This window comes from Adiantum capillus-veneris, chromosome 5, assembly GCF_014529385.1.
Source record: "Adiantum capillus-veneris isolate H3 chromosome 5, ASM1452938v2, whole genome shotgun sequence".
Taxonomy (NCBI): Eukaryota; Viridiplantae; Streptophyta; class Polypodiopsida; order Polypodiales; family Pteridaceae; genus Adiantum; species Adiantum capillus-veneris.
This window is the reverse complement of record NC_140935.1, coordinates 29806231-29830182: the sequence shown is the minus strand read 5'-3', so window position 1 is coordinate 29830182 and position 23952 is coordinate 29806231. Positions and strand designations below refer to the sequence as shown.

The following is a 23952-nucleotide window of genomic DNA, read 5'->3' as shown; positions in this document are numbered from 1 at the left end:
AACATAAAACTCTTTATGATCACAATATTCATAGCAATGTTTGTCGATCGAGTTAGGACTTATCAAAAACAATTTTCCTAACTGAAGACAATGAGGGCACACCTAAAGCTCTTTTGTTTTTAGGTCAAAATTCAAAGATTTTTTAGGTATTTACACTAAAACTTGTAAAATTTTGCCGATTTACTTGAAGGAAATCATGGAATCTAGCCGATGTTTTGCTATTTTAGCTAGCACAGGTGAAATTTTACTAGCTTCTAATTTTCTCATGACAACAATACAGGGTTTCAAAACGTACTCACATATACAATCCACCTCACCGATATCTGACACCCATCTATCCGACTTGAATTTTATGGCATCTATACTTTGGTTTATCTTAACTTGCATAACATTACTCAAATGATGAATTTTGCTATTGACCTTTTTTTTCAAGAAATTATTTAGCATTTGACGATTTGGATACTAGTCACTTTCTCAAACCACCTCCAGGTACGTAATTTATCATTGTTTTCCATGATATTTTAATTCTCCTTAATGAATCCATTCCTATATATATCTATGGCTATCAAATTTATTAAGATCTCATTAGTTACGCAACATATCTTGTTTACCTATACTGCACTGACATCCCTTATCATACTCCTACAATAATACTCACTTTCTCTACTTGCTTGGAAGTTTATTTTGGTTGTGCATATATTTAAGGACACAAACTCAAGCAGTTTGTAATAGGGATAATACCATTGGACAATTTGAAAGCAAAAAGATGTGTTACTTCTTTGCATTTCCTTATGGCATATGAAATTAAGAATCCCTAAGGTTCAGTCTTGTGCTTGCATTGCATGTAATTTCTACTGAAAGGATTTGACATTAAGCTATGTAGCTACTCATATGAGCTCTGGTGCTTTGAGTTAGTGAAAAAAAACAATAAAAAATTGTAATTACTCTGCTACTCAACTATACTCCAACGTGGTGTCACACAGGTAGTAAATGTTTTGTCTTTTTACGTCTTGTCTAAGATTGTGTTTATGGTAAACAAAAGAGGGTAAAATTTCAAAAATCAGGAAACAAAAGAAAAAATAAAAAACTTGAGTTGGTTCATTCTGATGTTTGGGGTCCTGCAAGTACACCATCACTTGGTGGCTCATTGTACTATGTAACATTCATAGACGATGCGACTAGAAAAACACGGGTTTATGTCATGAAGAATAAATCCGATGTATTTTCCATATTTCAAAGGTGGAAAGCCTTTGTGGAGAATGAAACAGGTACCAAGGTTAAATGCCTCAGATCCGACAATGGAGGCGAATATTGCAGCCAAGATTTTGAAAGCTTTTGTGCTAGCAATGGCATTCGGAGGCAAAGGACAACCCCAAGGACACCTCAACAAAATGGGATTTCGGAAAGGATGAACAGGACAATCATGGAACGAGCACGAAGCATGCAGCTATATGCAGGCCTACCGCTTGAGCTTTGGGCGAAAGCTGTAAGTACGTCTGTGTACTTAATCAATCGGCCCTCAACGGCATTGGATGGGGGAGTTCTAGAAGAGGCATGGACAGGTAAACCGGTGAATTATGCATTTCTCAAAGTGTTTGGGTGTGAGGCTTTCATGCACATAGATAGAAACCTAAGATCAAAGCTATATGCAAAGTCCAAAAAGTGTTTATTCATTGGCTATGGAGAAGGAGACTTTGGGTATCGCCTATGGAATCCTGAAGATGGTAAAATCTGAAGGAGTAGGGATGTGATTTTTAACGAAAAAAATATGTACAAAGATTACTTGGAAAGAAAACAAACAAAAGAAACAGGTGATGAGTACATGGAGCTTGAGGACGGTGAAGACTCAAGGACTGCAAACGGTGACAATGTGCAACAACGTCAACCAAATGAAGAGCCTCAACCTATTCCCCAAAGATCTACAAGAGCAAGTAGACCTCCAGAAAAGTTTGTTCCTTCCTTCAACCATCTCTTGATCTCAGATTCTAGAGAGCCGGAATCATACGAAGAAGCTATGCAACATGAATCCAAAGAAGAATGGACGAAGAGCATGCAAGTGGAGATGGACTCACTACATCGCAACCAAACATGGGAGTTGGTTGAGTTGCCTAAAGGTAAGCGGGAACTTCAAAACAAATGGGTGTACAAGCTGAAGGAAGAAGAAGGTGGGAAGAAAAGGTACAAGTCTAGGCTTGTGGTAAAAGGTTTTTCTCAAAAGAAAGGTATTGACTTCAATGAAATATTTTCTCCTGTTGTAAAAATGAACTCAATTAGGCTTGTCTTAAGCCTTGTGGCTGCTCATGATCTAAATCTTGAGCAAATGGATGTAAATACAGCATTCCCTCACGGTGACTTAGAGGAGGAAATCTACATGCTTCAACCAAAGGGGTATGAAGTAAAAGGTAAGGAGAAAATGGTTTGCAGATTAAAGAAGAGCTTGTATGGTTTAAAGCAAGCATAAAGACAATGGTACTTGAAGTTTGATCGATATTGGATGTTGGATCATGGATTCACAAGATGCAACTCGGATCACTGCGTCTACACGAAGAATTTGGGAGATGGGAAATTCATCATCCTAATGTTGTATGTTGATGACATGTTGATTGCAAGTGCTAACATGCAGGACATCAAAGACCTAAAAGAGAAGCTGTCCAAATCTGTTTCAATGAAAGATTTAGGTGCTGCAAAGAGGATACTTCGTATGAAAATATCAAGGGACAGGACGAAGAAGACAATAAAGCTATCTCAAGAAGATTACATCAAGAAGGTACTAGAAAGGTTTGCAATGCAAAATGCAAAACCAGTTTCTACACCTTTGGCTAGTCATTTTAAACTAACGAAGGATATGTGTCCAAAGACACAAGAGGAGATAGACTATATATCGAAAGTTCCATATGCTGCAGCGGTAGGTTCTCTAATGTATGCTATGGTCTGGACAAGGCCAGACATTGCATATGCAGTGGTAGTTGTGAGTAGGTTCATGGAAAACCCAGGTAAAAAGCATTGGAAAGCTGTGAAGTGGATACTTAGGTATCTAAAAGGGACAACAACAAATGCTTTGTATTTTGGAGGAACTGATATTTTTCTAGAAGGGTATGCTGATGCAGATATGGCAGGTGACAAAGATACTCGAAGGAGCACTAGTGGCTATGTGTTCACGGTTGGAGGCACAATAGTAAGTTGGGCTTCAAAGCTACAAAAAGTGGTTTCACTTTCTACCACGGAAGCAGAGTATGTAGCAATGACGGAGGCAAACAAAGAAATTATGTGGCTTCACAGATTCTTAGAAGAGATTGGATTCAAACAAGACAATTGTGTCTTGTAGAGTGATAGCCAAAGCGCTATCCATCTTGCAAAGCGCTATCCATCTTGAAGTGAGATATCACTTCATACGCACTCTTTTGGAAGAGGGACAACTAAAGCTAGGAAAGGTGCATACAAGTGACAATCCTGCAGACATGTTTACAAAGGTGGTCAACGAGGAGAAGTTGAGTTTTTGCTCATCTTCAATCGGCATTCAAGGATAAGAAGCTAGAATGGAAAGCAATCATAGGTTTGGTTTGGAGATCAGTCTCCAAGTGGGAGATTGTTAAGTATGGAGCCTGATTTACCTTGTAATTTTCTGTGGTAAAAGCGCACATTTGTAAGGCCCCCATTATGAGGAGAAGCCATCGTGCGTGAAGGAAAATTACTCACCGGAAACCAAAATTTTCACGGACAAGAATCAGGGGCCGGAATATTCCTTTTCGTCGGAATATTATGGCCGGACGGTGGTCGGAAAGTGGTCGGAAAACAACCGGTTGGTTGGCCGGTGGCCGGTAGTCAATGGATGGTGGCCAGTGGTCGGAAGTCAATGGCCGGTGGCCGGTGGCCGAATTCAGAAGCGGACTTGTCTTCTCAGGGGCGGCCACACATGGGCAGATTGGAGGGTCCGATTTGGACTTATTCGCACAAGGGTGGCTACACATGGCTGTCTCTCATAAGAGAGGGCAGCCCTTTTGGCCTATAAAAGGAGGCCATTTCTACACACATTTCATAGTGTGAAGTTGATGCAACAAGGTGAGTGTGAGGTGGTGAGAGTGAAGCAAGGCGGGAGCTCTATCAAGGGTTTAATCCCTTTGTAAACTACTTCTTCTTTTGAAGTGCTAAAGCCATTGAGTGGCTGCTTTCCCGTGGACGTAGCCCACATTGGGTGAACCACATATATCTTGTGTACTCTCTCTCTCTCTCTCTCTCTCTCTCTCTACTCTATAATCTCTTCTGTGTGAAATCTATTTCTGTCCATTAAGTAATCTACTCAAAAATCTATTTAGCTACCTCTTATTTTCTTACACACGGATGTTGTAGCTATGAAACAACTCTATGAAGAGTGCAGTAGGACAAAAGTTTGCAATTCTAACCAGTTTGGTGGGAATAGAGCTACGTAGAGACCTCTTTATATCCTTGTAGAGCTTACTTTGCATTGCCTCCACCATTGTTTCCTCGGGAACTGGCCAGTCCACAGTGTTCCAATTGGTTGGTAGAGGCACTTTCACCAACATGCCATTCTTATTCCCTGAGCTGAGTTGGTAGAAGTGGTCATAAAAAAATATTCCTTCATCAGCCAGGCTTTTGCTGCTCCTCCCTGAATACTGTAGAGAACCAATGTGAGCATGAACAACAAGGAAGAGGCCTATTATGCACTCCACATGCTCCCATTGCTCATAAGAAGAGGGATAAACATCTGCAATATATATAAGAAGAGTTAAACTAAGAGTATCAATAAGTAAAAATGACAAATCTAATGTAATTGAGCTGTGAAGAATGGAGACATTGCTCATAAGAAGAGGGAGAAACATTGCAAAATATATAAGAAAAGTTATAATGAGAGTATCAGTAAGTTCAAATGTCAAGGGTACTTACAGATCAAATGAAGTTCAGATGTCAAGAGTACTTACAATTGCAACGTGGTTGATGTGTATCTGATACATTTCCACCGTTTTCTATCACGTCTGGATGGGTAAACACATACTGAACAAGAACTTCCTTTACAAATCTTTTGCCGATTTCAACTTTGAAATCCAACACTCTGGCCTTCCATGCTGAGCAGTAAACGTTGATACCACTAGACCTCTTGGGTCTTCTTGGTTGCATGAGGACCCATGAACCTTTGTTTATCCTTTGTCCAACCCATTGGTTCTCTGCACTTATTGAAGTTGATATTGTAATTGAGGATATGCTACTTCTTGGCCTTCTAGGCAAAGTGCAGCTGTTGGTTGTTGGTGTGAGAGACAGTAAACACCTGGAGCTTCTTGGGCGAGAAGATGTGGAAGCCATAGCTCTCAGAGAAAAGCTTTAGTGGAGGGAGATTCACTTTGAAATCATTCTAATGGAGGGAAAGTGTTTTAGAATTCCAATATCTTGTGCGGGCTTAATGGTCACCCTCCAGTATGTTAATGACCATAAGAGAATATCAGAAGTGGGAAAACTCGCAAGCACCTAATAGCTCGGTAAAAGGAAGGAAATTACGATGCCACAATCCTAGATTCGTGAAAGTTTTATGCTATTTTTCTATTTTTTGAGTCTTTCCACGTACTTTCCTACGTAACGTAGCCTTCGTGCTCATTGGACGGGCTCTATTTTTCTCTCTCTTCATATGGCCCTCCAAATGACCTCCGAAATTTCCTAATGCTCCCTCCAATATGACAAGGTGCATTTAATGTAACTGAAAAGAGTCATTCCCTCAATCATCATGGCTGTTATGAATCTGCCGAAAGAATCAACTTGTAAGTACACTTTTTGAATGGTTGATGATGACACCTTTTCTTTTACCACACCAATTTTCTAGAGAAAGAATGCAAAAAATTGTATTTTCTTAAAAGACCCTCTAAATGATCTCCATAATTCCCTAATTGGCATAAGCAAAATATCAAATAGGGAGATGATTTTTCCAATTGGATTGCTTCTTGCTAAGATACACTCTTGGCTTACCCTATAGAACTTGATTAACACGCTCAGTCTGTCCACGTGTCTGTGAGTGATGTGCAGTACTGATATTGATTTTTGTTTCCAATTGTTTGAACATAGCCCTCTAGAGACGACTGTTATTCTTGGAATCACAATCATTCACAATGTTGCTCGGCAGTCCATATAACCTGTACAGATTGTTAACAAACAACTTGGATAACTATGAAGTTTTAATAGTGGACTTAGTTGCAATAAACTTACAAAGTATAGTTTTCAATCACCCATACAAAGTCATGACCTCGTATGGTGGTTGGTAGACCCATCTAGATAGCTCATCATTTAAAAAAGGAGAACTAGGTGTGGAGAAAATAGATACATTGCCAACAATGGAGTGAGAAGGATCCCTCTTTTTGACATGACTCCACACCTTGGTGTATGCATCATCATGCTCACATGTACCCTTCAAAGACTCCAAAAGATCACTTTTAAGTTCCGTGAATAGAAGAGAGTTGACCTCATGCATTCTATGAAGAGCATCAGCTACCACATGTATCATCCTTTACGATATCGAATCTTTGCATCATACTCTTGAAGAATCTCAACCCACCTAGCCTTTTGACCCTTCAAGGCAGATTACTATCTTTATACTTTCATGGTCAAACACTATTTCAAATTGAGCACCATACAAATAATGCCACCACGTTTTCAAAGCGTACATTATTGTATAGAGATCTCTTTCATTAGAAGAATAACTCTACTATGCAAGATTGAGTTTCTTTCTTTCAGACAAAATTGGACCTTCTTCTTATAGAATAACTACCCCAATAGCTCAACTACTAGCATCTACCTCTAGCACAAAAGTTTTAGTGGATCCATAATAGATGGGTGCAATAGCTAGAACGACCTCAAGTGCATCAATGCTTTGTTGTTGAGCTTCTCCCCAATGAAAAGCTTTGTCCTTGGTTTTCAATTGGTCCATCATAGAAAAGAAAAATTGACATAGTTTATAACAACTCTATAATAAAAACTTTCAAATCCTAAGAAAATTCGAAGCTCTTTTAAACTTTTTTGAGAAGGCCATTTATGAATGGCATCCACTTTGGATTGATCGCATATGTAGGCTTGCAACAGAGTTTACATGCCCCAAAGAGTGAATTTTTGCTTTTTAAAAATCACATTGGATTCTTTAGCATATAATTGATGTTGCCATAAAAGATCAAACAGTTGCTTTAAGTGTCATAAGAACTCTGCTTGAGATGTATTGTATATTCAGGGGAGTCAATTAATATGTGACTATCATGGAGTGTAGCAAAAGGGGTTATTAAATTTTATTTCTCTCACATTTTCATATACAAAAGGTACTGTAAAATGGAATTGGAAAAAAAAATTATAGGTTCAAATGAAAAAGAGTATATTTTGTTTGTAAAAAAGGGTGCTAAAAATACTCCTTCAATGCATGCGATATACACAATTTATACATAGCAGACCCCCCCCCCCCCGAAGACTGTACACTAGGATATCATCAAGAAAAAACAATGATAAAAATTTGGTTTCCAAACACTATCCATGACCGTCAAGAAAATAGATAGTGTGTTGATTAATCCAAAAGGCAAATTTGGAAAGCAGTTTTAAGTATATATAAGCAAGCCAAATTTCCACTTGATGATACCTTGATCACATACCTATTTTCATAAAAATAATATGGGCATCGATGAGTTTATCAAAGAACTCATCCACTCATGAAAATAGATACTTATTCTTAATAGTAACCATGTTCAGGCCACGATAATCTATGCACATGTATACTACTGTTCTTTTTCTTCACGAGAGATGGACATGGTGAAGAATTAGGTTGAAAAAACCATCTAATGAGGTAGTCAACAAGTTGACATTTTAACTCAATAACCTCAGAATGAATCAATCTATAAAGTGGTTTACTAATGAGCTTACTATCTGCAACTGCATCTATGTCATGTTGTACAGAACGTGTCGATGATGATCCAAAGAGGTAAATCTTTTGAAAATACATCTTTGTATTAATTTAAAAGTTCTTTTAATTTACTAGCAGCGTTTGCTTGTTGTGGTGATAGAGGAATACTCCATAGAAGGAAGAGAAGAGAAAGGAGAATGTGGCAATCAAAAATCTTCAATCATACCTATATTATTATCAATATTTGATTAAAAAATGATAGAAAGATTAGCGCAAAAAGAGTTCTTCTATTTCATCATTAGAAGAGAGCTCATTGGTACAAACAAATGGTGAGAAAGGCACATCCTTTTCTCCCAACAACAACACATGTATACCATTGAATTTATGCTGATAGCTAGGATGTAATGATGATCCTAACCCATGTAAACGTGACTCTTGACTTAACACTACATGTGCTCTGTCCATATTTTTTACTTGAAATGTAAGGTTGTCTTATACCCTTGAATATCAGGAGGTGCCTCATTACCTTATGTATCCTACACTTTAGCATCATGTCCATTTATCGTAGCTACCTTGTCGCAGTGACAACTAGGGGTTTGGGGGTAGCTGAAAACGTTTCACTAACTTGTAGTTCATGAAATTGTGAGATGTTCCATGAGTCTACAAGGATTCTCACCTTGTGACCTTGGATAGATCTATGCATTCTCACAAGCTCGTGTGGTCCAAAAGTCAGTTTCCACATAGAGGTCATAGTACCACACTCATGAATTGCTTCGGTATGTATTATAGGAAAAGGATTCATGGGGAAGCAATTGCAGCATGTGTACAACTTTCTCCTAACCTTGGGCATCAAATTTTTCCTTGGGACAATCCTTTTTGTCATACACACTTCCTAAACAAATAAAATATAACTTATCCTTCTTTGCCTTTTTAAATTCCCACTAGATAGATGGCCTCCCGGCCCCTTGGGATTTTTGGAGGAATTAGATGAAGTTATCACAAATTTCTTCTTATTATGACTATGAGATTACGTGTATTCAAAGTGTCAAGTATGTGTGTGCTATGCAATGCTTTTTTATATAGATCATCATGAATATGATCTTGCATTATAGCTTCCTCAAGCATCTTGAGATTTTTAATTTTAACATGCTTCTTAAGCTCAGAAGTTAATCCATAGATAAAACCACACACTTGGTAGAAGGCATTTAGATCCTCCAACTTGAGAATAGCATCTCTATAATGTAGTATATACTCAAACAATGGCTTCTGTTGATGCATAGAACACTTATCCCATACAATTCAATTTCTGTCATTTTCATTAATGGACATATTCTTTTCTAAACACATCCACGATGGCAACCTATGTGCGCGGTACGATGCCTTTCTCTTTGAGAGATACTTGATTTAACTTCTAGTGTTAAGTTAGTTTGCAGTGCCTTGATTGCATTCAAAGTTTGACAAAGATCATGTATACCATCCCATTTACTCAAGAAGATATTTGTCGTATCTTTGTTGTGCTCTTTCTCCTCCTCTGGAAGAATCAATGGTTTCACATTTTTCAACAACTCATCCGTCTCTTTCTGAGTGGAAATTGGCAATGAGTTTGGATTCGATCCTTTCTCTCGCACGCTAAGGGTTGTATTTTCTAGCACAGTGCCAAAAATAAATTGGCGTGGCTCACTAGCAAGACCCTTGGCCTACTGATGCATATGCTACATTAGTAGATCAGACATTTGAGTGACATTCTCATTCAAATGTATGCCTCTATGGTGCAATTGGTCGTGCCATAGTAATTGCAAAAGTAAAAAAACTTGCCAAACACAAAGCGATGCAAATTGGATCTCAAAGCCCCTTCAAATCAATTTGTCAAAGAGAAATTAGATGACGCCATCAAACTTTTTGGATGTTGATATCAAGGCCTTGCTTGATGGTAAGATCCTTTACATATATTGCCACCTTCAAAATTCCAACCAAATTTCCTTTCAAAGATTTACATACCCAAATTGAAAAGCTTTGATGAAATCTATTGCGAAAAGTAACCGGGAAAAAGTTGTGCCATGGTTAAGTTTGAATTCTTGAATCATCCTTGATGGCTGTCCAAAATTGGTCATACACTACACTGTGCAAAGGATGAAAGTAGTTCAACATTTGTAAAAAGATATAGAAATTGTGTTATTTTTATTGCGTTAAATTTTAAAACTAATTGCCAGATATTTACTTGGTGAGCCTAAGGCGCTTTTCCTAAAGGAAGCCAGGGCGTTAGGCCATGTGGTCCAATCATGTGAACGTTTTCTGAAAATCAAACGCTTTCGATTTTGCTGACGTTCTCAATTTTTGACGGCAGGCACATGTGTGGTAGCAGCGATGCTATCAATCGATACATCCTTACCCTCGTCAATTTCTCAAGGATTATCACATTCTTTGCGACTTGTGGAAGGCTGCATAGAATCGTTTCTCATGTCCTCAAGCCTATGATCTTCACATGGAATTCGATGATCTTCTAATTATAAATTTCAAGAACTTGCAGACAACGACCTGCCACGAGATGTACCAGCTGCTCTCCTTTTGCACAAGCAGGCATTGGTCTTAAAGTTTGAGTACGTTCTCTCAATTCCTAGTTCCATCAACACTTGATTAATGCATCTAGTTAATGTGATAAAATGCTTTTTGTAAGTTTTGTGCAACTTCAAAGAAATATTTTGGTGATCATGTGCCTTTGTTGTGTAGTGGGTTTTTGCTATGTGAACTTTGTTAATATTGCGTTTGATGATCCAGATATTCGATGAATCTCGCTCGTGTGAGAACAGTGATGAAAAATGTCTCTCTTCATTTCTTTGAATGTGTGGCAAGATGCCTTTCTTAAGTTATATGAATGTAGTTCAAGGTCATATTATTTTCCTTAGCAGTGACCTCATTACATTTTGAACATGTCGATGGCTAGTAGAAGCTTGAGGGTGGTTGTGCCCATCGTATCAAAGCGGACAATTGCAATGGGACCATCACTTTGCTTTGCCAGTGATGGTCCCATTTGAAATTAGTTGTTTCCTTGTGCTGAAGGCTTGTTAAAGCCTCATAGAATGGCACATTGGCATTCGCTCTTGCACCTACTTTTCTACCTCTCTATGTAGCATGTCGTGGGTAGGCACAACAGAACTATGCTCCTCGGTCGGGAAGTTTAATCTCTCAACGAGTGAGTGCTTGTGGGATATTGTTTTCCCAAAGCCTTTTCCCTACAGAGAGGGTGAAGAAGCTCTTGCCATGTATTGGAACATCAAAGAAGCAAATGCTGAACCTGATAAAGTTACATTCGTATACATCATATAGGCTTGTGGCAATAAAGGGTCTCTTACAATTCACAAGTTTGAAGTCAATGTTGGGAACACGCTTTTGGCTGTGTCCACCAAGTTTATGAGTGTACTGGGGGATCTCCTTATCTATGACAAAACAGTGACATGGAGTGTATTGATAGAAATCTTTGCAGACCACGATGATGGACTTCAAGCCATTGAGTATTTTGAAAGGATGAAGAGCCGAGGCATTTTGCCTATTGTGTTTACCTTTTTCTCAATGATCAAAGCATGTGGAAGCTTGAAGGATGCGAATCGTAGCTATCATGTACACAACATGTGTACTTGGTGAGCCTAATGTGCTCCTGAGCAGGATTTAATATTTACGTAATTACGTCAAATTTTGAGTGATCACAAGGTCTTATTGACACATTTACATGATTACACTAAACATAATCACATAGAACCCGGTTAAGGGCGACCTGCAAATCCACTAAATTCTCGCCGGGTTTTTCAGTATTCCCGACGGGCCCACCAAGAACACTGAAAATCCTGGTGGGCTCGCATGATTATATATACGCGGGCCCGATCGGGCCCAGCGGGCCCACTGGGTGTTACTTTGTCTTGCTTGCATCTTCAGAGAGAGAGAGAGAGAGAGAGAGAGAGAGAGAGAGAGAGAGAGAGAGAGAGAGAGAGAGAGAGAGAGAGAGAGAGAGAGAGTGCTCGTGAGTCATCGACCACCTTTGCAGGTACGTCGAGAGGAGAGAGTAGAGAGGGAGTCGTGTGGGAGCGTACTCTACGTCGCAGTGCGCGACAGCAGCAAAGTACTTAACCACACGATCTGGGTATGTGTTGTGTGTGTGTAAATGAGTTGTGTGGTAGCGTGCCTTTTGCCGTATTGCACGGTAGTATAAGGTACCTTACCACACAATGGGAGTGTGTGTAAGCTGTTCTACGGAACATTGCTTATCACGGGGGCATCACCTCGGTGACATAGGGAAGATGGTGTGTTTGTGGTAAGTATTGGCTTACTGTCTGGGTACTACGTCGGTAACGCGGCAAATCTAGTATCCCTATGGTAAGTCAACTTCCCTTCCCCTTTCCCAAAAAACATATGGCATCGATCGGTAATGCGGCTATATGATGTTCGTATGCAAGCCATTGTTTTTTCTTAGATTCAAGCGGCACTCGATCGGTAACGCGGCTAATAGAGTGTCGTTTGTTAGAAGCATCTATTTTTGCATAAATGTGGCGTTCAGGTCATTAACCCGGCCGTACGAACGTCATATAATTTGTATGTGGATGTGCAGTTAATGTTTTAAGTATTAAGTATATGAAATACTTGGTCGGTAACGCGGCTGTGAAGAGTATTTCATATACAAAATGTATTAATTGTTTGATTTTGTTGTTTTTAATTGTCCATTTGAAATTATATACTAGCTATTTCAAAAGAATACATTATTCATCAATTATCGCTATTTTAAAAGTTCTATTTATATAAATTATATGTAAAAAAGTATTTGCACACAAATTGCATGTTAAATATTCTTTTTTAATCTTTTTGAAGGACTCTCAAGCATTATCGCTATTTTTAATGCTTCATTTACATAAATTCTATGTAAAAAATCTAAATGCACACAATTTGCATGTTAAATATTCTTTTGTATCTTTTTAAAGAGCATCAATTATCATCGCTTTTTGATTGCTACATTTACATAAATTCTATGTAAAAAAGTGTGTGAACACAATTTGCTAGTCCAATTTGTATACTTCCAATGTTTTAAATGTTTTTAAAGTTTTAAAGTTGGTGTGTGCTTTGTTTGAATTAGTATGTGCGCATGGCAAACAATTTAAGTTAAAAATTCAATATATACTGAAATGTGTCAGGCTGTTAACATGTATTGTTTGATCTGAATTAAGTTCTTATAAACCACTTGTTTGAATTTCATTTTACACGTGTAACAGATTGCAATTTTAAGTGAAGATTATTTTTATTTTTTATCAATGTTTTTTTGCAATTTGTTAAAGTCTTCAAGTGGTGGTTAAGAGTTTACCTGAGATAGTGTGAGAGTGTTAGTGTCATTCACAACCATGAATTTGTATTTGATATGCTGTTTTTTATTGTCCAGTGCAATTATGACGCCAGATCAAAAGAAATGTATTATACGTGCCATTTGTAAAGAATGTATTTTGGCAATATCATAATGTGCAGCTGATCGCATACAACATATTAGTGAAAGCGATGTCTACATCAAAGACATCACTAGCACTATATGGGAGAACACAGAGTGCAGGTTGCGACTTGAAGGCCGATACGAGTTTTTACTTCTAACAGGGATACGAGAATTTGACCCCCACCACAAGGTTATGACAGTGTTGGGCAATATGAAAGTATGTTGTAGAGACTTAAAGGAAGATATCCCAACTGCCTATGACATGAAAATTAGAGCTCTGGGATAAATTGTGGGAAGAATATAAGGTAAAGATGAAGCGTGTGAAAGCGCAGGACCAAGGAGCCTTCCCCAAGAGATTGAAGATGGCCCAAGATGCGCAAGGAGCTTTGGGAGGTCGATCCGATGCCAGCGGCACCGACACATTCATGCGCACTACTTTGAATGCAAAGTGCGCTCATCTTGTCGGCATCCCTCACGAAGCCTTGGTAGAAGGTATGAGGATTGGAGCAGGCTCCTTCGGTGTGTGCACATTGTACACCATCAAAGGCATCTCATTTTTTCCAGACCACATTACATATGTGGGAAAATGTTACAAGGGAGGGAGTGAGGCAAAATTTGATAGCTTTCAGACAGAGCAAGGAATGCAAACGTTTCACCCCTCCATTGTAAGGTGAATTGGGTTTACTATCGAAGCTCCTTGTATCACGATATTCCCATACTACAATGGGGGTACCGTGGACAACATGATGTGTCGCTTATCATTCGCTCACGGATTGTTCAGATGACACATGCACAGGCTACAACATGACTGGAGGTCATTGCCTGTAGCAAATCTTCTTGTAAGCGAGATAAGCACGGTGTAGATCAAAGCAGTGATCGAGCAGATGCCAGCCATTTGTCATGCCTTAATCAACGGTGTTGCGGCTACCCCCTCGGCCGGTATAGTGCACAGTGACCTGCATCCGTTTAACATAATGTTGGACTTTACTCACACCAATAAACCCCGCATCGGCATCATTGATTGGGGTATGATGCTGAGAACGCCAGCTAAGCGCGCAGCAAATAATTATCTGCACCCAAGCGCAGAGTCGGACGAAGCAATTTTGAATGCACAGAGAGCAGGAAATGCCGAGATGGCTAAGTGACCGTGGATTGCTCGCGAACTATACGATCCACTGTGCACAGATGCATACACAAAAGCGAGCGACATTTATACATTGGGCAAGAAAACATTTCTTATCGTGTGATAAGAAGGAGCTGAAAATCCTAGACCAAACTCACCAATTTTCTTCCAAGCAACCTTCCAATGATTGCTGTCTACCATGACCAAAGCACTTCCAGTAAAGAATATTGCTTTGGCGAGTGCAGTTTGTGCTTCTTCTAGAGACTGCACTCAAAAGCTTTGATGTAATTATTTTTGACGCATTTGACAAAGTCCACTTCATTGTGACGTTTAAAAGGAACACTGCCTGTAATTTCCTCTCCTTGCGCAGGTTGTTCTCCAAGGTTAGTTGGCGTCACTACAGGATCCGTGGAGTTAATATTTGGCTCTGGGAACTCTTGCCTCGAAGCCACAGAGCTATATATCTGTTGTCTCTTGCCACCCTTTTTGGCGAGCTCTTCTCTCAAACGCTTTGTAAATGCAGGTGCCTGAGGATGTTCATATTTCTTACAACTATTTTTAGCGCTACCCAGAAAATGATCCCTAATATGATGGTACATCTGTGAATGTTCGGCCTACGTTAATGCAAGAAATCCAAGCATGGCATTGCAGGCAAATGACAGGGACATTGGACATGTTTTTGATGCAGTTAGAAGACAGGTATACCTAAATGGAGCGTTCTCTAGTCGAATGTGCAAGTGTTTCTTGCTATCACAGGTGAGAGGAGCAAATGTTGATATCACGAGCTTGGGAACGATGCAAGGGATGCTAGAAATAGGTGTTGTGAGGTTTATGATATGGGTTTTGGAGCGAGATGTTTGCAAGACACACTACTTGCCGAGATGTGTATGTCAGATATGGCATATGGCAGGGCACGAATGGCTTTCCACACTGTTGGTCGGAAGGCTCAAAGGTATTGAGAAGATTGGTGGATATCCCTATCAAATCCTGCCGTAGTGTGTACAAAATGGCGACTCCATTCCGGCAAGCTGAAAGCTCTTTGAATGCTTGAAGGTCAAGGGCTAGCAGCTCTCCAATTAGGAGTTATGGTGGCTCCAATTTGTCAACGGTCATGGTAGTCATGCCATTCCCGATGGGATGGTTTTCGTTTGGGACACATTGAGCGGAAAGCGTTATATCCAGCTGCGGCCATAAGGTCATCGATGCAAGAAATATTCTGTTTATAAGGCTTCATGCTGAGCATAGCTTGAAGCGGGGATGACGAGGAGCAAATGATAATTTTTCTTGACCTCAAAAATCAGGCTTATTCTAAACGTGGGACAGGCTGCCAAGGAAGAATTTTTTAAAGGTAAAAACAAGAAAAAAACTGCAGAGGAAGTCCATCATTGAAGGTATCGGGGGAGCTCGTGAGACAGTTTAAAGGCCACATGCTATGAGGAAATATCAATGGACTGTGCTACTTTTGTATGCAAGTTGTCGTGAGTGAAAGAAACTAGATGCAGATTGTCTCATCCATGTACACGCAGAGAATAGTGCTTATATACATGCATGGAAAAGAAAAAAACAATAATCCGATTGTTTACATTGTTTCCTTAAATAGTTTCGATCTCTTTTCATTATTGTATCATTTTGCGTGAATGGTATGCGTGCAAGCATTAAGTGTATAAGCCTATATCTGCTAGCCAACAATCAAGCTTGTCATATGTGCGGGTTGATCCGTGGGCTATAGAGAGGCAGGTATATTATATGCTGGGTGTTTTCCCATTTCCCCCTTCCCATCAGTGGTGCCCCCACTGAGGATATACTGATTGCTCAAGTGATGGCGTGGTGCAGTAATATGGTGCCAGATTTTGAGTTGGTGTTCTCAGGTGAACAGGATACTGAAGATTGGATCTCAATGTAGAGCTCTGGATGTTGTCGATGCGGATGATGACCGATGAAGCCAAGGCAAAGGTTGTGCCGCTGGGGATGCGAGGGAAAGCCAAAGCTTGGTTTGAGGGGTTGGAAGTTCCTGATCGGCAGTCATGGAAGGTGATTCGAGCTCGGTTTGTTGAGGATTTCAAGCGAAGGCTGTCACCTGCAGAAGTGGATGCTCAATTGAAGGTATTAAAGCAAGATGTGTCTGAAGACTTCAGTGTGTTTCTTACGAAGTTTGAAGATATTTGGAAGCAACTAGCTGCTGCTACCCAACTGCAAAGTGGAGATGTTTTCAAGATCGAGAGGTTCATGGCGTGCTTACACCCGAGGATTCGAGAAAAGGTTGAAGACTGTGCAGATACATATGAGTACATGGTCTATCTTGTCAAAGATAAAGAGCATAAAGGTGAAGCAGAAGTTGGAGCTGGGCGTGTTGAAGCCAACAGATTATATGCCTGTTGAAAATTTGCATGAAAAGATAGCAGAATGTAATCAGGTTACAGATATCGAGGGTTCAGAAGCTGATGAAGAAAGTGACCAAAGCTGTGGTGATGGTCTTTTGTGGAGCAGCGAGCGAATGAAGATGCAGATACAGAGTCGGTATATGGTGCCAATGATGATGAAGATACAAGCTCGAGTAGCTGGGAGACAAGAGAAGAGGATAGAATGGATGATTCCACATCCTATGGCGAGGAGACGGAGTCTGATGAGCTTGAGCTGGTAAAGGTAAAGTTGCCCTCTTATGTGTATGATGATATGGTAGTAGCCCATGTGCAAGAAGAGAGGGTGGTCGAAGAACAGCAGGTTGCAGGTGAAGAGCCAGTTTGTGAAGACCAGGGGGTTGGGCCTCTCTCGTGCCTTGTGATGGTCAAGCCTTGTGATGGTCAGGCCTTGTGATGGTCAGGCCATGTTGACTGAAGAAGAATGTCTTGATGAAGATGATTGGGAATTCGATGAGCCGGTAGTCGATGTTGACGACGAGACGTAGATTTTGATTGCTAAAGTGATGGCGAGGATACGGCATATGCGAGGTTGTGTGACTGCTCTAGTGCTATTTGAAGCACCTACAGATGAAGTGGCTATGCAAGCGTCGCTATGCCAATTGTTGCAGGTTGTTTTTCTTGAAGACAGTGATGCTATGGAGGAGTCTTTAAGCGATGGCTGGGGAACACAGGATGCGGAAGCTGTGCAAGGTGTACAGGCTTGTTTTGGGTGGGAAAATGGTTCATGAATACAGTTTTTTGAAGGATGGTGTTATCAAGCTTTACAGGAATGGTGGGCTTCCAAATTTAGGTGCAAAGCAGGGGTGGTGTGCATATGCTTTACAGATGGATGATGATGAGCAATGCCATAGCTTTGATCTAGGTGGCGTTTACACTATGCTTGGGGAAGCCTGCAACTTTTCCATTTGACCCAGGCGAGTGCTATGACAGACAATGGATCTCTCTCTATCTATCTACTGTTGTGTATCTAGCTCTTGTACATAGTATCTATCAGTTTTTTCTTATGCAATGCTATATTATCTAAATAATGCTACGATTGAGCATAAATGCTCAAAGAGGGGTTGGGCAATGATGGTACAGCTGGGGATGGTCGGCCTATGGTAATGCAAGAAATCCAGGCATGGTAGTTTGCAGGCAAATGACAGGGACATTGGACAAGTATTTGATGCAGTTAAGAGACAGGTATACCCAGATGAGCGCTCTCTAGTCGAAAGTGCAAGTGTTTCTTGCTATCACATGTGACAGGAGCAAATGTTGATATCACGAGCTTGGGAACGAGGCAAGGGATGCTGGAAACAGGTGTTGTGAGGTTTATGATATGGGTTTTGGAGCGAGATGTTTGCAGGACACACTACTTGCCAGGATGTGTGTGTCAGATATGGCATATGGCAGGGCACGAATCGCTTTCCACACTGTTGGTCGAAAGGCTCAAAGGTATTGAGAAGATTGGTGGAAATCTCTATAAAATCGTGCCGTAGTGTGTACAAAATGGCAACTCCATTCCGACAAGCTCAAAGCTCTTTGAATGCTTGAAGATCAAGGGCTAGCAGCTCTCCAATCGGGAGTTATCGTGGCTCCAATTTGTTAACGGTCATGGTAGTCATGACATTCCCGGTGGGATCGTTTTTGTTTGGGACATATTGAGCGGAAAGTGTTATATCGAGCTGCAACCATAAGGTCATTGATACGAGATATATTCTGTTTATAAGGCTTCGTGCTGAGCATAGCTTGAAGCGGTGATGACGAGGAGCAAATGATAATTTTTCTTGACCTCGGAAATCGAGGCTGATTCTGAACGTGGGACACGCTACCAAGGAAGATTTTTTTAAGGTAAAAAGAAGGAAAAAAAAATGTTGACCTGCTCTGGATGGAAGGTGGTGGTGCCACTGGAGTGCTAAGGAGACAAGTGGATGAGCAAGAGAGGCTGCCAGGGCTTAGGAAGGGGGGTTGCTAGGCAGATGGTCGCAAGGGCGCATGAAAGAAGGGGGTGGTTTCTAAAGTTCGTTGGCAGTTTGCATGGAAAGGCGGGCGAGTTGTGGATAGAGTAGACACAATCTGCATGCAAAAAGGGAGGGGTGCCAGGAGCGCCATTGGAGGTGAGGAAAGGACAGGTCGTTGAATGAGGGGCTCATGGGCCATGCAAGGAAAGGAGGAGAAGCTGATCCGGAGGCTGCTCAAAAGCGCAAGTAGAGGAGCGACACCTATAGGGGCACGTTGAAGCAAGGCATCAGCTGCAGACGAGGCCAAGCTCTGTCAGCAGGCCGCCACAGGGTATGCAAGAGCTGATGGACACTATCTGCAAATCTTAAGAGGCTCCATCAATTTGGGGGACAACTCAACTCAGAGAAGTGTCCTATCGGTGAATCTCAGGTGGTTTTGCTAGGCCATGTGGTTTCTTCACAAGGAATTCAAGTGGATCCCTCTAAAGTAGAGGCCCTTTTGTCATTATCTCCACCAACAACAACAAAGGAGCTAATGACCTTCAACCACAAAGTGAGGTACATGTCTCGCTTCATCCATCTCCTAGCAGAAGCCATCGCCCCTTTGCATAGGTTGGCAAGCCAATCTACATTTGAATGGGGGAGGGAACATGCAAAATGTTTTGAGGAAGTGAAGGGCATTCTTAGCTCTCTCCCAATCCTAATGCCACCAGATCCAAAGGAGACTTACTATGTCACTCCAAGTGTAGGTTTCGAAGCAATTGGTGTTTTTTTGATGCAAAAAGATCCTAAAACATCATACATGAGGCCGATCTATTTTGCAAGCAAGGTGATGACTCCAGCCGAGAAGGGATACACTGAAATGGAGAAAGTGGTCTTTGCAATCTTGTTTGCGGTAAGGAAGTTTCGATCGTATCTTCTCCCTGTGCCATTTGTTTTTCTCACCTTAGAGCACAATCTACCATATGTAGTACAACACATGAGCCTCTCATCTAGAATAGCAAAGTGGGTGCTTGAACTCCAAGAATTTGAATACACTTTCCTTGTAGAAGATAGCACAAGAGCAGGACTTGCAGACATTCTCACCTACAAAGTGAGAGAAAGGGAAGGATCACGACCACAAAGAGAGGAAGGCTCAAAACAGTTCAAAGTGAAGGAGATTGATAATGCCCATACTTTATGCTTTGACGGAGCCTATCAACGCCAACAAGACAAAGCAGCAGGGGGGATCCTCATTTTAAACCCACAAAAGGAGGTAATGGTTAGAAAAGGTATCACTCTACCCAATGTTCACTCTAACAATGAGGCTGAGTATGCTGCTCTAACCCTTGGGTTAGAAGAATGCAAAGAATTAGGCATACAAAGACTTATTATAAAAGGTGATTCTTTGCTAGTGGTCAGGCAAATCCAAGGGACTTGGAGGTGCAAGAATCCTACATTGTTTGAGTGGCTTAGTAGTGTAAAAGCTTTGATGAAGGGTTTTAAAGCAACACAGGTACAACACATTGTGAGAACTCATAACAAGGAAGCAGACTTACTTGCAAATGAAAAGCTTCAAATGGCGGTAGGAGGTGTGAAACTATATGAACCCAAATATCAAGGTCAAGAGGAGCTAAAAGACATTATCTTCTTTCTACAAGCAGGTGAGTGTCCCAAACACTTAGACAAGGTGCAAAGAGATAGACTAGTTAAGAAGGCCACACCTTACCAGTTGATCGGGGATGATTTATATCACAAAGGGAAAGATTTGGTCTTGAGGAGAGTACCAGGTGTGCAAGAGATAGAGAAAATTCTTCTTTCATGTCATGATGATGTCTGTGGTGGTCACTTTTCTCAAGATATTAGAAGTAGGAAGATTTTACAAGCAGGGTTTATTTGGCCGAGCTTACATCGTGATGTCCAATATTGGTGTAAAGCATGTAAGCCATGCCAAATTGCTGGGGATAGACGAATAACATATGAGCCTCGAGTCCCAATAATATCTTATGGCCCTTTTGAAAAGTGGGGTGTGGATGCAATAGGTCCCCTACCTCGTACTTCTACAGGGAAGGTTTTCATCATCATGGGTGTTGACTACATGACACGATGGGCGAAAGCAACAAGCACAACCCGAATCACAGCCGAAGAGGTATCAAAGTTTATTTTTTATCTTATTTGTAGTAGGTTTGGAACACCCCTAGAAATCTTATCAGATCGAGGCCCGGGTTTTAGGGCTGACCTTCTGAATGATCTCTTGAGGAGGTTAAAAGTGAAACACCTGCATTCCACACCCTACTATCCTCAATGCAATGGATTGGTGGAAAAAGTGAATGGTATGATATGTAAGATCATTTCTAAACAGGTTGTGGACTGGCCTAATGATTGGGATCGCCATTTGACGGCTGCTCTTTGGGCGTATAGGACATCTTTCAAGCTATCTACCCAATTCACCCCTTTTCATCTAGTTTATGTACAGGAAGCACTTCTACCCATTGAGGTAGAGCTCTCAAGCTTGCGCGTTCTTGCAAGAGTGGCAAAAAAACCAAAGGAGGTTTTACATGAAAGGATCTTAGATCTCCAACGACTTGAGCTAGATAGAGAAGAGTCCATTGATCACTACATCACCAAAGCGACAAGCCAAAGGGATAAAATCAACAAGAAGCTCAAGGGGAAAGGATTGAAGGAAGGTATGTTGGTTCTTCGCTATGATAACCGACTTGATACTCGACTTGAAAAAAAGTTTTTGCAAAGATGGGAGGGACCTTTCATGATAAAAACAAAGTTTGGGAATGGTAGTTACAGATTAGCAGATTTATCAGGAAAACTCCACAAGACCAGAGTCAATGGATGGAGATTAAAGCCCTACTTTCAACGTATCAATCCGTTGATAGGCAGTCATCTGCCTACATCATCTAAACTCCAAATTGGCATGGCTCCCTTCGGCTTGGAAAATGCTCCACCTATTTTGAAAGCTTTGATGTGCAAAGAAGAACCAGTCTTGGAATCTGAACATACCCAAGGCAACCCTCCCATCTCCGATTTATGGGATTGAGGTAATGAAAAGCAGGTCTAATGGAGTAAAAGAGTGCATGACACTCCTCCTATTGAAAAAACAAAAAAAAACAAAAAAAAATAGAAAAGGAAAAATGACAAAAAAAGAGAAAAAAAGAATGAAAGAAAGAAAGAAAAAAAAAAGCAACATCGTCCTCCTAAAGATATGAATATCTTTAGGCTTGGGGGAGGGCTAATATGAGTGGCATAAAATGGTAACCATCTTTTTGCAACATTTCTCAGCCTACTCAATGTCCTCTTCCTCATATGTGTGTATATTTTTCTACGCTATTAAGTTATCTAGAGTAAATTTCCTCTCTTCGTTTAACCTTTGTGGCAACACATACATTGTACTCTTCCCAACACTACAAGAGGTTGTGTGCTCTTGTGACGCTGTTAGCGACGGAAATACATTGGGTTTTTATAACCCCCGGCGTCGCTAAAACCGTCGCTACGAGCGTCGCTACGAGAGCGTCGCTATAGGCGTCGCTATATGCGTCGCTATGAGCGTCGCTATATAGCGACGCATATAGCGACGCCTATAGCGACGCATATAGCGACGCATATAGCGACGCATATAGCGACGCTTATAGCGACATTTACACTGCAGACTATAGCGACGCTCATAGCGACGCTACAGAGCCATAAATAGCGACGCTTATAGCGACGCCCGAGAGAATATTTTTTTGGTGGCAGGGCATTGAATGCCCTGCCACCCATCAACCATATTGTACTTGATTCACTTTTTAAAAAAAGTGCAAAGGTAGATAATAGACCCAAAATAGTCACCCACAAGACGCATTGTTTGCAAAATTGACAATTGTACACATCATAGGCAAAATGAATTGATTGGCAAATGTAATAATGACAATTGTACAACATCATAGGCATAAAGAATTGATTGGCAAAAGGAACTGCGGTGACAAATGTAATAATATACATGGTTCAAAAAGACGTATAAAATCCGTCTTATGATACATAAGCTATGAGAAACCCTAAACTAATGCTATCTAGCTACGGCTAAACTGACGTCGTTTAGTCAGACGTCTCATCGCGTCCAAGCGGCGTATCTGTCGGATTCTGCAAAAAAAGACAATAAGACAGCTTTCAGTAAGTATAAACATATAACGACATTTATAAAACAATACAAAAAATAAAAAAGAGTAAACCCTAATACTAACCATGCCGCCGCGAGAACTGAGAATGTCCATCAGAGCGTTTAAGCCCTTCCTGCCTGCGTACTCGCGCTCGTACGGTGTGGGATCACGTCCTGTCATCGACCACTGTCAAAACATACAAAGATTTCATTATGTTAGAACTAAAAAACTCATAAACCCTAAACTATCGAACATGCATAAAGAGCAATGTGAAAAGACTTACAAAATCGGCCTCAAATGATGCCCATCCACCGCTCCCCAAGTGGTGCGAGCTCCCTGCCTCTACTCGCACTCTGGATGCATCCTTTTGTTGCTTCCACTTGTCGGGATTCTCGCGCGCTGCTTTCTTCGCATTCTTCCAATCTTCTTTGGCCAGCCAATCTGGCCTATTCCACCCATTCTTGATTGCTTTTTGCCATGATGCTAGGGCGGCCATGGACTTACATTCGAAGAAATGCTTGATGCGAGGAAGCAAAGGAAAATGTCGCAAAACCTTTTGTGGAATTTTTGTCCCGTGGAGATCTACTCGATATCTTTCGGAATCACATTTCGGACACTTCTCCATGTCTGTGTATTCCCCTCTGAAAAGAATGCAGTCATTAGGACAAGCGTGGATAGAATTGTAATCCATCCCCAAGTTTCGCAAAATCTTTCTTGCTTCATCTCGGGAATCTGGCATCACATTGTCAGCTGGTAGTATGTGCTCTTTCAGCAATCTACACAACATAAAAATATGATACAGTCGTGTAAAAATCTATCAGATCACTATACATTTAGAGTTCTATTAAAGTAAACTAACTGTAATAGATCACCTGAAAAGCGTTGTGACGCTAGTGTCACTCCATCCAAACTTTGCCTGCATGTTGAGAAGAACCCGGAGTGCTTTCAATCTAGACATACGTGCTCCATTATACAATGACGTATCGGCTTCACTTTTCATATCAT

The 23952-nt window shown here is 40.8% G+C and overlaps 1 pseudogene; it reads left to right on the top strand.

Moving 5' to 3' along the window:
* Positions 1-16270: 16270 nt before the first annotated feature.
* LOC147457073 (uncharacterized) lies at positions 16271-17274 on the top strand (annotated as a pseudogene).
* The last annotated feature ends 6678 nt before the right edge of the window (positions 17275-23952 follow it).